Below are 14,448 nucleotides of genomic sequence, written 5' to 3'. Positions count from 1 at the left end.
AAAGGTTGTTTTTTTTTTCCCAAAAAATACTGATAGTCAGATGGCACCTCTGTCTCAGTGAGTGGGACACCAGCCCCATATACTGAGGGTGGCAGGTTCAAACTTGGCCCCGGCCAAGCTGCAGCAAAAAGATAGCCAGGCATTGTGGTGGGCCTGTGGTCCAGCTACTACTTGGGAGGTGGCCCAGGAGCTAAAGGTTGCTGTGACGCTACAGAACTCTACTGTGAGCAATAAAGTGAGATTCTGTTTCTAAAAAAGAAAAGAAAGAAAGAAAAATTAAAAAAAAAAATACTGATGGTCCACTGCTTTATGTACCAACCCACATATCCTATTATTTCTCCTTTTTTCTGTCACAATATTTTTTAGGTTGTCTTAAAAAGGCTTGCCATAGCTGTACCCTCATAAAATTTTCTCTCTGCATGATACAGTGTTGTTAACTATAGGCACAATATTATACAACAACTTTCAAGAACGATATTGAAATTTTTTTAAATATTAAAAACATTACTACTGATGCAGGACAAGGCAGCACCATGACCTGCTGCCTTAGGCCTGGAGGTATTGATGCTCCTGCAGATGGAGGAACCAGCTTACTGAAAGGGCCGAACACCTGCGGGGGGAGATGCTGGTGCCTTGCTGTCTCCTCCACTTGGACTTCTAGCTGGTGGATTTCCTGTCAGTTTCCAAGACCTGAGTTCATTGGACAGCTGGGTGTAACTGACAGGACCCACACCCTAGCAGGACTACCCACCTGCCACTATATAAACCCCTGAGCAGAGAGCCCAAGAACAGACCTCGAAGAGGGGGCAGGAGAGCTTGTTCCCCTCCTGGGTTCTCTCTGCCAGGAGCTTCGGTTTTTGTACTTGTTGTAATTTTTGGTTTCTGTAAATAAATCCTGACTTACCACTGCTCCTGTGGTCCGTCGATTTAGTCTTCAAATCGCCGAGACCAAGAACCTCAAATTCCAGTATCACTACCATATGATCCAGAAATCCCTTATGAGTATATTTCTAAAATTATTAAAATCAAGGTTTTCAAGGGATAGCTATACTTTTTGAATGTCATTGAAAAATTATTCACAATAGGCAAGATATGAAAACAACCTAAATGTCTATTGACAGTTAAATAAATTTTGGTATATTTTGGAGCAATAGCCTTATAATAGAAAAGAAAATATCACTATATGTGCCAAAATTGATGAGCTCTAATAATATTTTTCTTGATTCGTGTCTTTTTTACTTTCATACATTATAGATATTAATCATTTGTTGATTAATTTCATTACAAGTTTTAAAGACTTAGCTTGTAGTTTTACTTTGTATGATTATTCTGACAAACAAAATTTCATTCTTTTTTCAATTTTAGAATATTACAAGGGTACACATGTTTTGGTTACCTGATTACTTTTGTACATGTTAAGTCAAATTTATAAGTGTGCCCTTCACCCAGAAACTGTGCATTGTACCAGTCAGGTCTGAATTTACTCTTCCCCTCCCCTCTACTTGATTTCCACTGAGTTTAACTTAATATTATCAAACCAATAAATACTTTCTATATGGCTTTCACTTCTTTATTTTACTTACATAATCATTTCACACACTAAAATGTGAAAAAATGTCTTTTAAACTTTAATATATTTTTGTATTTAGACATCAGTCATTTAATATTCACAGAATGTGTTTGCTATAAATGTAGGAGGTAGGACCTATTTTATTTTATTTTATTTTTCCATATGGCTAGCCGTCACTTATTTAAAAGTCTTGAACACCATCTGTCACATAGAGAATGGCCATATGTATGTATTTTTCTTCAGGCCTTAATAGTATGTTTATTTGCTGATTTGCATAATAGATGCCTTTTTATATATTATACATTTTCAATAAATCCTAATATATGATGGAAGTAGTCACCAAACTTAGTACCCTAAAATGAAACTTGAATGTTCTTAAACATTTTCTCTTTAATGTAAACTTTAGATACAGTTTACCTAGTTCCATTTAGAAAAAGTGAGTTTCAAACTTACAAATTTGAATGAAATTTCGTTGTTTTTATGGAATTTTTAAAAATCTGCTTTTTATAATGTAAAAAATTTCTAATTTATGCATGTTATGCCTGTTTTTCACTTTTTTTTTTGTTGTTGTTGTTGGGGATTCATTGAGGGTACAATAAGCCAGGTTACACTGATGGCAATTGTTTTAGAGTCAGTATCCTTTTGTGCTTTTCTGAATTAATATAACTATAGTAACAATCTTTGGTTTTTATTTGAAATCTTTATGTTTTGTTCTAAAGTATTATAGTATTATAGTTTTATCGTTTATAGTTTATATTTGAATTAAATTTTAAATGTTGCAAAATGGTATTCTATCAATGGATGCCCAGTTTTTCAAGTGCTATTTTCTTTTATTGGACCATCTTTCTTCGTCCGCTCCAGATCCTAAGGTTCTTGTGCTAAGCTCCATTAGAATGTATGAAAATAGTTCCTGGGGACGCAAATAGTCATTTCAATGTATCCATAAGCATGACACTTTGAGCAACTCATTCTTATATTGTGACTGAAATTAGACTTTCTGTTTGGATGCGGGCATGACATCACCAACAAGGACAAAGTCAAAATGCATCTCACAAATTTTATTGTATCTGGAAATAAAAATATTTTCAAGTATACTTGGACTTGTGTTAAAAATAAAAGCTATAAAATAACTTGGAGAGGATATCCAGTAATGAGGTATTCACTAATTGAAAGTTGAATATATGTACATGTTATATACGTATGCAGGTGCACATGCCCCTCCTTCTTTTTAGATATAAATATAGATATCCTTGCTGCTGTTTGACAGTTAAATTGTCACAGTATGTAAAATGTTGAGATGGGTTGGTACAAGCATGTCATATTGCAATTTATAAGAAGTAATACTTAATGCATTATGAATGGAATGGATCTAAATCAAATCATAATAAAATGCTGGAGATACTATAAAGCTATAATAAAAACAATAGTTTCTAAAATCCATGTGAAGATGCTATATGTGAATGAATCTTGGCTTGGTAAATTTTCCATGTCTTTCATTCTTCATGTTAATTGGAAAACAAAATATAAGCCAGCATAAATAGTGTGGAACTGAAAACTGATGAAAAATTATCATTTTTAATGTTAAGTAAAAGAATATTGGCAAGATACACACACACGCACACACACACATGCACATACATACATACATACATATATGTTGACTACCCAGAATTTAAAACAATGGCATTGTTAAGATAAATACAGCATAAGTATGTATCCAGATTTTGTTCACAGAAATATTATTTTTCTCTATAGTATCTTCTCACATACCTCTTTTATACTCAGTTTTGTTTTAACAATGCTTATATTTCCCTAAGTCTCACTGTACTTTTGTCCTCTAAATCAATCTGGTAACCATCAAGGATGCTCTCTGTGGAAGCAATATTTCAATAGGGCAGAATCATGGGCATAATTACAGTGAAAAGTCTCAGACTCCTGGTGGTCATAACCTGCTACAACATCTGGAATTTAAGAAAATGGTCCAAAGCATTACCACATTTAGATTTTAGCCTTAGTACAGAAAAACATTAGGTCGCAGATGGCATAATTCTTTTTATCTATCACCAGAGAGCTTTACCATATTCTATGACAATGGAATTGTGTAGACATACAAGCTTCCTAAAATTTATTTTTTAATTTCTTGGTCATGCACTCACAGGCTAGACACAATATGAAGGTCAAGTATTACTACCTTGAATCACAAAGACAATATAAAAGATAAAAAAAACACAAATTTCTTCAAGAAAATTACTAACCTTTCATTCATTTTTTTCTAAAAAAGTGGCTATTCTTCAATTAATTTTAAGTTTAATTAATTTAAATATAATTGCTATATACCTAAACAGATAGATTGATATATGGATATATTTTTTTTAGCAAGTGTTCCACTTTATGTGTTTTGTATCACATATTTATTTATTAAAATGCAAGCTTAAGTGTATAAACAAGAAAAAAGCTAAAAATATTTTATTAATCTCAATTGGTTAATGAAACAATAGCTAAAACAGAGAAATAAAAAATATAAGAAGTAATATAAAAATAGTAAAAGAAAAAAGAAAATATAAGCATAAATTAGTGAAACAGTTATATATTTACACTAAAATATGAACAAACCCTCAGTTGTGTTTTGAAATATTAATAAAATTGATAAATAGATTAATTTTTTAAAAAACTAAAATAATTTTAGCATAAGAACAGAACAGAAAGCCATAACATAGTCTAAAAATATAAAAATACTATAAGAGTAACAGCATACTACATATGTATATAATGATAACTATGAAAATTCATAGTTTATATAAAAAACAATAAGAGAATATTATACTGTTTTCACCAAAAATTTGTCAGAAAAGTTAAAATGACAAATGTTTGACAATAATACAATGTTACAAAACTTTTAGAAAAGCAAATTTAAAATATGCATTTTATGTTAGGTGATTAAATCTATTCTTAAAATTTATCCATAAATAAAATTTCCAACAAGGTGAATTCACCATTGAATTATCTTAATCATTTAAGGAATAAGTAGTACAATCTTATCCCAATCCTCCTAAATAATGAAAAGACATATTTAAGGAATACTTTCAAGATATTTGTGAATTCAGCATAACCTTGAAATCGAAATCCGACAAAGACACTACAAGAAAGACAAAACTATCTGTTCCTCTCATGTGTAAATATAGAAAAGTCCTAAATAAAACCAAGTAACATATAAAAGATGATTCATGAAAAAAATCATATGTAAAAGGATAATCCATTATGATCAATACAATTTATTTCTCAAGTGCCTGCGTGATGTAACATTTTAAGGAAAAAAAGGGGGAAATGGTGTATAATTTCTCAACTGATTCAGAAGTCACAGGTACTGCAATAAATTAATATTAAATCTCAACAACTGTGATTTTGTTTAAGACTTTTAAATCTTTGTCCATGACAATATATAAGATAATAGGATAAAGGAGGGAGAAATCTCATTCTTTGAAAGGATCAATAGAGCAATGAAATTAAAATAAACTTCTAGCTAGGCTATAAGAAAAATAGAAAAAAGACACAAATGACCCATATTAGTAATGATAAAGTAATCAATACTACTGACAGCATTGATATTAAAAGGATTAAGAAATACACAACCAACTCTATGCCCATAAATTTAATGATTTAGATGAAATAAGCAAACCACTTAAAAGATACAAATTACAGGAAAAAAAAAATGGCTTAAGGATAAACTCAAAGCCTGGCAAGCCCTGTATCTTTAAGGAAGTTTAATTAATAGTTAATATCCTTTCCCTCTGTTCAAGATCCTTAGGGCCCAGATTTTTCACTGGTGACTTGAAGCACTTAAATGCAGATGTTACACCCAAGATTTGGCCAAAAAAAAGGCAGGTTTCCTATCTCATTTTTATAAAGCCAACATTACCTTGACACCAAACTCTAACAAAGTAAAGAAAAAAATAAAAAGTCACAGACCAATAGCCATAATGAATATAAAGTAACAATTCTCAAAAGAAAAATAGTTCATAACATCCAGCAATACATAATAAAACCTACCATTTAGATAGGGATCCCGCCAAAAATGCAGGATAGGTAGAATATTAAAAGTTAATCAATTATTACAAGAAAACTCAGTGCAAGATTTTGGTTTGTAATACCATTATACCATCTGAGGGTTCCTTGGATAAATGGCTTCATTTAAGGATGGGGCGTAGACCACTAAAGGGACACAGGGAACAAATTAAAAAGATACTAATGGCCAAATCTGAAACAATTTCAACAGTAATACAAATTATGTGATATCAGATTATATATGACTTTTCATTATGTATTACTATAAAGAAACATCTATTAGCTCATATTGACATAAAAATGACCACATAAATACAGTCATTAAGTCTGAGATGTCTGATTTCACATCAAAAGTTTAGTTAATAATACCTCAAACATCAGTGGTACAATTAATCAAAATATGTGCCTAAAATATAAACACAGTTTTGCCATCTTAATGGTAGCTTGTGTGCCAGCAGTGAGGAAGGCTGGAGAGCTAGTGGCTGTGAAATCATGAAAGGCATTACCACAGCTTGTTGGGAATTAAACATTTTTTCCCAGCAAGAGTGGTACATAGCCTGAAAGGAGTGGTTGTCAGTGTGAGGTCTGGTGAAGGTGCTGGTGATAAAGAGTTTCCAAGTCCAGCTTCTGTGGTTGTTTATGCAACATGTGGTCAAGCATCGTCTTGCAAGAGGATTGGCCTGTCTCTGTTAACCAGTCTGGGCTGCTTAATCTTCAGCATTCTCATCATACCATCCAATTTGTTGCAGTAGAAATCCACGGACCAGGTTTATGAAGCTATCATGGCTAATACCAGCGCTGGACAATGGAACATACCTTAGTAGCTGTTTTTGATGAATAGTCTATTGGGGCTGGTTTGACATTTCATCTTCATCTGACCTTTGTGCCAAATGCTTGTGATTGTCAAAAGAATCCACTTTTCATCTCATGTAACAATGCGGAGTAAAAATGGTTCACCTTTATGTCATGACAGAAATGAAAGGCAAGCCTGCAGAGATTTCTCTCTGATCCTCGTTTAATTCATGTAGAACCCATCTATCCAATTTCCCTACCTGATGATTTATTTCAAATGGGCCAATATTGTTGCAATAGTCATGTCAAACCTTGATGCTAATTCATACATAGGTTGAGATGGATTTGCTTTTACTACATTGGTATCCATTTTGGTCTTAGATCTCCCATCTCATTTTCCAGATGAAAATCACTAGAAGAGAACTTCTCACACCATTGATGTACTGTGCATTGGTTAGCCACATCCTTCCCAAACTCTTCATTGATATCTCAAGCTGTCTGTGCTGCATTGGTTCCATGATGGAACTCACATTCGAAAATAATGCAATTATTTTACCTATTCAAGGTTTCACAAAAATTGCTCTAAAGATTTTTCAAAACTAATCACAAGCCAAAACATGCGTTTGAAAGAATGAGGGGATCTTTCACAATAAGAAAAAAAGAAGTGTCGAAGTGAAAAGTCAAACTTAGTACTTAAAGAAATCATACTGTTCATACTTAATAACATAATAAATAAAAGGCAGAAAGAAATTGGTGTAGAGAAATCACGAATGTATATACAGATACACTCTCCAGGAAGTGGGTCATAACTCCCCACTCTTAAATATGGACTATGTATTGCTGACTTCTTTCCGGAGAGTACAATATGAAAATGGGAAAGAGCATTTTTACAATGGAAAACATGACAAATACTCATTCAGCCAGTGGATCAAGCAGAGGATCAATCGTGCAAAATTATGCTGCTAGTACGTATCCTTGATACAACATATTGAGAATGAAACTTTGTAGTCTGGCCTCCCTCCAGAATTTCATATTCCATTTAATCATTAGAAAAATATAAACATCCCAATCTAAGGACATTCTACAAGGTATTTGATAAGTATTCTTCAAAACTATCAAGGTCATCAAAAACAAAAATAGTCTGAGAAACTGATAAAGCCAAAAGAAGGTTAAGAGAAATGATGACTAGACACAATGTCATGTCCTTGATAAGATCTGGGAACAGAAAAAGGGCCTTAGGTTAAAATTAATGTGATTTGAAAATGTACAGACTTTAATTAATAATGATGTATTGGTACTGATTCATTAGCAGTGACAAATTTAGTGTGTTAATATAAAATGTTAATGATAAGGGAAAATGAGTGTAGAGCATATGGGAACTCTCTAAACTATCTTCACATCTGTTTTTTAAGTCTAAAACTGTTCTAAAATTAAAAGTTTGTTTAAAAACTTAATCAATATGATTTCCCATTTTAACTGACTTTAAAAATCCATGATTGTAATAATACCATCTGATCCAGGAAAATGTTGGCATTGGGCGGCGCCTGTGGCTCAAGGAGTAGGGCGCCGGTCCCATATGCTGGAGGTGGCGGGTTCAAACCCAGCCCCGGCCAAAACCAAAAAAAAAAAAAAAAGAAAATGTTGGCATTGACAATATTCAAAATATATTCAAGTTAAAAATTCTCAGAAAACTTTGGAATAGGATCAAGTGTTTTTTTCTGATCAAAGGTATCTAAAAAATACCTACAAACAAAATTATGCCTTACAATAACAAATTAAATGCTTTACTGGGAGGTGCCTGTGGCTCAAGGAGTAGGGTGCCAGCCCCATATACTGGAGGTGATGGGTTCAAACACAGTCCAGGCCAAAAATATAATAATAATAATTAACAAAAAATAAATGTTTTACCACTAAAGTCAGGTACAATTCCCACAACTATATTCAACATTTTGTTGGAAATTTTAGCAGTTCATTAAGGCAAGAAAAAATAATAAACACAAGCAGATTGGAAAGAGAGAGTGAAGTTGTCCCCCTTCACTGATGACCAGATAACTACTGAGAAAATCTCAAATAATCTACAAAAAAATATGTTCCTGAAATTAATGAAAGAAGATAGTAAGATCATAGCATACAACATAAAGTGTATAAATGTATGTTATTTCTATATATTAACGTTGAAAAGTTAAAAATCAAAAGTTTTAAAGATGCTATTAACAGTAGGTCAAAAGTCAAAATGCTGAGAATCTAACAAAATATGTGCAGTAACAGTGGGCTGACAATAAGTAGTTAAAAACGCAAATAACTAGAAAAATATATCATGTGCATACATTGAAAAACTAAACATATTGAAGAAGTCAGTTCCTCCCAAATAAGTAGATATTCAATGCATTTTATTCTGTAAATAAACTGCAATCACAATAAAAATCACCTAAGGATTTACTTTTTATTTATTGACAAGCTTATTTCAAATTTTTAGAGAAAGGCATAGGAACCAAAATTACTAAAACACTTTTGAGGAACAAAATGAAACTGAATGGCATTCATAAGTCAATATCTAATAAACTATAATGCTGTGATAATCAGGACTGTGTGGTATTATCAAAGGTTAGATACAAGTTTGATGGAAGAGAATAGAGAATCCAGAAATAGACCCACATAACATGGTCAGGTGATTTGTAAAAATAGGAGAAAAACATTAAAATGCAAAAGGGTAGGATTTTTTTTTTTTTTTTTTTGTAGAGACAGAGTCTCACTGTACTGCCCTCGGGTAGAGTGCTGTGGCATCACACGGCTCACAGCAACCTCTAACTCTTGGGCTTACGCAATTCTCTTGCCTCAGCCTCCCAAGCAGCTGGAACTACCGGCGCCCGCCACAACACCCAGCTATTTTTTTGTTGCAGTTTGGCTGGGGCTGGGTTTGAACCCGCCACGCTCAGCATATGGGGCCGGCGCCCTATTCACTGAGCCACAGGCGCCGCCCAAAAGGGTAGGATTTTTAATAAGTGGTGCTGACTTCATTTATATATAATTTTAGAAATTATACACCAAAAATGAATAGTGCCAGAAAATAGATGAAAGATTTCTTCATACTTAGGGAATAAGGAAGGGATCCCATCTTAGAGGGATGATTGGGGTTTTTGCTATTTTTATCTTGTTAATGATTTCTTGAGATACATATTAAAGCTTACTAATTTTTTAATTTTAAATATGTACAGTTTGTTTTATGTCAATTACACATCATTAAAGCTGTAAAAATGTTAAAAATTCACAATGACCAAAGAAACATTTCATATTGGTATCTATGTATACCAATTAAGTTGTATATCCATTAATTATCAACTATCTAAAGACTGTGGAAAATATTTTAAAAAGAATATAACGCTGCTCTCGGGAGCTGGAGCCTGTGGTCGGCTGGCTACCGCCTCACGGTTTCGAGGGTGGTGAGAGTGGCAGGTGTGCCAGGCTACACAGGTGGCCTTCGAACCTTGGGAAAGAGGAACAAAGGCAAGGGAACCAAAACTTTTGAACTCCAAGCATTCAAAGAGTCCTTCAAAGGCCCAGGTAACCTCAAGATAGTTGAAATTGGAGGGTGCAGACAAGATGGCTGACTGAAGCCAGCTTTCCACAGAGGCTCCCATCCAGAAGGAGAGTTAAAGGACAGAAATTTAGCAAGTAACCTGGTGGATTAGAGCTGCACCAAGAGAGAAGGTTGAGCTGCGACCCCAAGGATACAAACAAAAGGTACAAAATCCATCACCAAGTGAACGGGAGTCCCATCCCCCATAAGAATGGCTCAGAGTGCCCCACAAACAAATGAGCAGAGTTCAAAGGTCCTCCCACTATACTCCACGGGAGAGACCCTCTAAAAACTGGACCTACCTCCCCTACTAGGGTGCCATGGCATTCTCCTGCCAAGCATAAAAATGTATAGAACTGTATATATTCTCTACCTACAATTCTGAGCTCCCAGCACTCCCCTCCACTCTCACTCTGAGGTCTGGAGGCCTGTTCCTCAGGAGTCCAGATTCTTGGGTGATTTCTTGAGAGGTGTGGACAGAGCCTAGACTGCAGCTGGTCAGTGCTGATTCTGTGGCACGGGAGTGAGGAGAGGACGGTCGGCTGAGAGGGAACCACACAGGAGCGGTGATGCCCTGAGACACAGAGCAGCAACCATTTTGGCAACAATAAGGCTGACTCCCAGATATTCCGAAGCCACACCCCCTGTCTCCCTGGGCAACCAGAGGAGGCTGGGCATCTTCTCACATGGCAACCATTGTGGAACAGATCTGGGATGGAAATGCAGGCCCCATGAGTAAAGGGTTTGCCTGAGGCGGTACTGGCCTGGGTGGAACATGGGGACTAGAAATGCATGCGCAGAGCTGGGAAGTTTCCAGGGTGGGGCTGACCCAGAGGACTGCTTTACTGAGCCTAAGATGAACCTGACCCTCAGGGGATCGTCAGCCTACAGACAAAGAAAGGCAGGAAGCTACAAATGACAGCTAACTGAATACAAACATGCAGGAGCAAAGACAGGGCCTGAGGTGCAGGCTCTGGGAACTCAAAACAGCTTCTCTTCTGTAGGGGAATTTAGCAGGGTCAGAAACAAATTCTTGCAAAGTTGTTCTGCTCTGTTCTACCAGTAACATCAATCAGGGCCGGGGCTGGAACTGAGTGAACACCACCCAGCCTCCATCATGCACCCGAGGTTGTCAGGCCTCACCACCCCCTACTGGAGAGAAGAAGAGTGCAGCAGCCTGGCTGAGCAGAAATAGATTTCCTTGTGATTCAGGCAGGTGCAAACCCCTGGAATATCTGTTCACTACAGACAACTGGGTCAGCCATCTACAGGACTATCAGTGACTAGGTGTGACAGAGGTGCAAGGTGGGAAAGAGGCAACAAACTTCCCAGACTGATCTATTTGCTAGGTGGCTCCTCCTGACTCCACACAGCACTGGAGCAAGCCATATCAGAGTAGTCACCAGACCCCTGTGATCCAGTTGCCAGAGACCTTTTAAACTCTCCCACCTGAGACAGGTGCTGACTGAAACAATTGATTTGAAACTTTTAAACTGAGCCAGTCACCCGAAGACTATTCAGGTGTTGCCCTAGGTGTGTGGTTGTAGGAAGGTTTGATTTTCCTTTTCCAATTGTTGCCTGTGGGGTGGCAGGGTGACTTAATTGCTGGTATTTCTCCACAGCTGAGACTTCAATCCCCAGTAACTGTTTCACTAGGGTTGAACAGAAACCAGCTGCAAACAAGACAGAACCACTTAGCCCCACCACACCAAAAAGGTCCCAAGTATCTCTGGCCATAGCAATGTATGGGTCCTCGACAAAGCTCCAGGGGCAAAATCAAACGGTGTAAAACAATCATGGGGCAGAATCAGCGGAAAAAATCTGGTAACATGAATAACCAGAATAGATCAACCCCCGCACAAGGAAAGATATGGCAGATGTAACTAAAGATTCCATTCATAAACAGCTGGCCAAGATGTCAGAAATCGAATTCAGAATTTGGATTGGAAACAAGATTAATAAAATGGAGGAAAAATTGGAATTAGAAATTCGAGCAGCAATTCAAAAGTCAGAATTAGAAATTTGAGGAGAAATTCAAAAGTTGTCTCAAGAATTCAACGAATTTAAAGACAAAAGCACCAAAGATTTTGACACACTGAAGCAAGAATTTGCAGCTCTCAAAGATCTGAAAAATAAAGTAGAACCCTCAGTAACAGAGTTGAGCAAGCAGAAGAAAGGATTTCTGACATTGAAGACAAAGCCTTTGAATGCTCCCAAACTCTCAAAAGGATGAGAAATGGAGAGCAAAAATGGATCATCTCTCAGAGAACTTGGGGATAATTCTAGGATTGCTAATATCTGCCTCATTGGAATCCCTGAAAGTGATGAAGTGGCCCCGCAAGGCACAGAGGTCCTTCTCCATGAAAGAGAATTTTACAGACATGCCAAGAGATTCTGAAATTCAGACAGCAGACAGTTTCAGAATCTCAGCACGACTCAATCCAAATAATACATCCCTCAGGCATATCATAATTAACTTCACTGAAGTTAATATGAAGGAGAAAATTCTGAAAGCAGCCAGACGTAAGAAATTCATTACCTACAAAGGGAAGAATATTAGAATGACTGCAGATCTCTCTGCTGAAACTTTTCAAGCCAGAAGAGGATGGTCATCAACTTTAATCTCCTGAAGCAAAATAACTTTCAACCCCAGATCCTGTATCCAGATAAACTGAGTTTCATTTGTGATGGAGAAATTAAATACTTTTATGACATTCATATGTTGAGGAAATTTGCTGTAACCAACCAGCTCTTCAGGATATTCTCAGACCTATCCTCCATAATGACCAGCCCAATCCTATACCATAAAAGTAAATTCACTCAGAAACTTTTGATCAAACTACAACTTCCACAGTGTTGAAAAGATTAAAAATATCCACTGGACTTTGAAATCTTGATACCCAAAATTTTACCAGACTTATCAATATTCTCCATTAATGTGAATGGCTTAAACCGTTCTGTAAAGAGGCACAGGTTAGCTGACTGGATACAAAAACTCAGGCCAGATATTCGCTGCATACAAGAGTCACATCTTACCTAAAAAGATAAATATGGACTCATGGTGAAAGGTTGGTCATCCATATTTCAGGCAAATGGTAATCAGAAAAAAGCAGGTGTTGCAATTCTATTTGCAGACACAATAGGCTTTAAACCAACAAAAGTAAGGAAGGACAAGAATGGTTACTTCATATTTGTTAAGGGTAATACTCAATATGATGAGATTTCATATATTAGTATTTATGAACCCAACCAGAATGCACCTCAATTTATAAGAGAAACTCTAACAGACATGAGCAACTTGATTTCCTCCAGCTTCATAATAGTCAGAGATGTCAACACTCCTTTGGTAGTGTTGGATACATCCTCCAATAAGAAGCTGAGCAAAGAAATTTTAGATGTAAACCTAACCATCCAACATTTGGATTTAGCAGACATCTACGGAACATTTCATCCCAACAAAACTGAACACACATACTTCTCATCAGCCCATGGAACATACTCCAAAATCAATCACATCTTAGGTCACAAGTCTATCCTCAGGAACTTTAAAGGAATAGAAATTACTTCTAGCATCTTCTCTGACCACCATGGAATAAAAGTTGAGCTCAGTGACAACAGGAATCTGCAAACTCATACAAAAACATGGAAGTTAAATAACATTATGCTGAATGATAGCTGGGTCAGAGATGAGATCAAGAAGGAAATTGCCAAATTTTTGGAACAAAACCACCATGAAGACACAAATTATCAGAACATCTGGGATACCTCAAAGGCATTCCTAAGAGGGAAATTTATAGCACCGCAAGCCTTCCTCAAGAGAACAGAAAGAGAGGAAGTTAACAACTTAATGGGACATCTCAAACAACTGGAAAAGGAATAACATTCCAAACCCAAACCCAGTAGAAGAAAAGAAATAACCAAAATTAGAGCAGAATTAAATGAAATTGGAAACAAAACAATTATACAACAGATCAATAAATCAAAAAGTTGGTTTTTTGAAAAGGTCAATAAAATAGATAAACCTTTGGCTAACCTAACCAGGAAAAAAAGAGTAAAATCTCTAATCTCATCAATCAGAAACGACAAAGACGAAATAACAACAGACTTCTCTGAAATTCAAAAAATGCTTAATGACTATTACAAGAAACTTTATTCTCAGAAATATGAAAATCTGGAGGAAATTGACCAATACTTGGAACCACGTCACCATCCAAGACCTAGCCAGAATCAAGTGGAAATGTTGAACAGGCCAATATCAAGTTCTGAAATAGCATCAACCATACAAAAACCTCCCTAAAAAGAAAATCCCGGGGCCAGATGGCTTCACGTCAGAATTCTACCAAACCTTTAATTAGGAACTAATACCTATATTACTCAACCTGTTCCAAAATGTAGAAAAAGAAGGAAGACTACCCAATACGTTCTATGAAGCAAACATCACCCTGAT

Source organism: Nycticebus coucang, chromosome 5 (assembly GCF_027406575.1).
Source record: "Nycticebus coucang isolate mNycCou1 chromosome 5, mNycCou1.pri, whole genome shotgun sequence".
NCBI lineage: Eukaryota > Metazoa > Chordata > Mammalia > Primates > Lorisidae > Nycticebus > Nycticebus coucang.
This window is presented reverse-complemented; position numbering follows the sequence as displayed.